Source organism: Phascolarctos cinereus, unplaced genomic scaffold (assembly GCF_003287225.1).
Source record: "Phascolarctos cinereus isolate Bilbo 61053 unplaced genomic scaffold, phaCin_HiC Scaffold_1;HRSCAF=81, whole genome shotgun sequence".
In the NCBI taxonomy this organism is placed as follows: domain Eukaryota; kingdom Metazoa; phylum Chordata; class Mammalia; order Diprotodontia; family Phascolarctidae; genus Phascolarctos; species Phascolarctos cinereus.
In genome coordinates this window covers 58,652,093-58,654,054 of record NW_027555514.1, presented here as the reverse complement: position 1 = coordinate 58,654,054, position 1,962 = coordinate 58,652,093, and positions in this window count along the sequence as shown.

The window sequence follows — 1,962 nt, the reverse complement described above, 5'->3', positions numbered from 1 at the left end:
CAACTTTCATTTTTCAGCCACTACCCAAAGCAGTCCTTCACTACAGTGGCAGACACACCTGAAAACCTTCGGCTGAAGCAGCAAAGTGAATTACAAAGTCAGGTAATTTCTAAATGATTAATTTAGCATCCCTAACATTTTATGCTATAAAAACACCTGTTCAGAGATTTTGTTAATGATATTGCTAGTGAGTTTTTTTTGGGGGGGGCGTTTAGTGTCATTAATACTGTCATTCAAGCATGTAAATATAGTTATAATAACAGCAAATACTGTATGATTTGGCATATTAATTGTTTTGTATGTAAAAAATGAACCGACAATGTAATAAAATAAATGACCATTATTAGCAATGACTATGCAGTAATAAAAACATGAAAATCAAAATAAAGTAAAAGAAGGGAATGATTTTGCATCAATAATAAAATTAGTGTTTACTTGTTTGAATGATTTGTCATTCAGTGACTTAAAAGCAATTTCCCAAGAATGAATGCTGATTTAATGCATTTTACTGCTGCTGTATTTGCACAAGGTGAGCGGGTGACTCCTGGCACTAATTTAGAAGATTTTCTCAATCCGTAATAATTAAGGATGAATTGATTATGACATTTATTTTCAGAGACTTGGTTTTCTGTACCTTGGTTCATAGTGGGTGCTTCTTTAACCCTCTTTTCTTTCATTTAAATTAATTGACAAATTTTGTGTCACCCTCCAACCTTTTGAATATTTCTTGAGGCAAATGATCTCTCTTTTTTTTTTTTTTTTACTGTAGGGATTTGCCACTGGATTTTTCTACATATATAAATGTTTATTTTGTTCAGATTTTATTTTGGCCAAATGATTAGCCTGGAAGAGGAATGAAAAGCAGAGGTTGAACCAGAAAAGAAATCAGCCTCCCTGTTTATCTTTAATACTAATTCTCCAGCTTTGTCTTTTGTCTCATTTTATTCATGTTTTTATATGTAAGGATTAATTATTGCCATGTGAAAAGATTGAGGTTTTAGATTTAGCTCCTAATCAAGTATTTTGTTTGGGAACCTTCCAAAAAAAAGTCAGTGTACTCTGGTTTAAGTGAATATTTGACGTTTTTTATAGGGAAGGTCTCATTCCCTTTTTGAGAAATTTTATCTTACAGCTGTTCATTTTGGCTATCACAAACAGTTGTCCATCATTCTGCAGACAGGAGCTAAGTGGAAAGATCTCTGAACTGGGAGTTAGGGGACCTGATTTCTAGCTTTGATTTTTTTAAAATTAATTTTTATTTTGTTAAACGTTTCCCAATTACATATTTTTTAACATTCATTTTTAAAAGATTTGAGTTTCAAATTCTCTCCTTCCTTCCTGCCTTATCCTCCTCCATGAGAAGGCAAGTAATTTAATGTCTATTATAGATGTGAAGTCACACAAAACAAATTTCCACATTAGCCATGTTGTAAAAGAAAACACAGAAAAAAACAAAACAAAACCAATTTTAAAAAGTATGCTTCGAATTGCCTTCAGACTCTATCAGTTCTTTTTCTGGGGATAACAGCATTTTTCATCACAAGTCCTTCAGAATTGTCTTGGATCATTGTTTTGACCATGGTAGCTAAGTCTTTCACAGTTGATCATCCTTGCAATATTGCTGTTTTGGTATATAATGTTCTCCTGGGTATGCTTATTTCCCTTTGCATTGGTTCATATAAGTCATTTTGCTTTTTAAAAAAACCATCCTGTTTCTCATTTCTTATGTCACAATAGTATCTTTATATCACAATCGTATAGCACAACTTGTTCAGCCATTTCCCAGTTGAAAGGCGTCTCATCGATTTCCACTTGTTTGCCACCACAGAAAGGCTGCTATAAACATTTTTGTACAAATAGGTCCTTTTCCCTTGTCTTTGACATCCTTGGGATGCAGATCTAGTAGTGGTATTGCTAGGTCAAAGGGCGTGCACAGTTTTATAACCCTTTGGGTGTTCCATA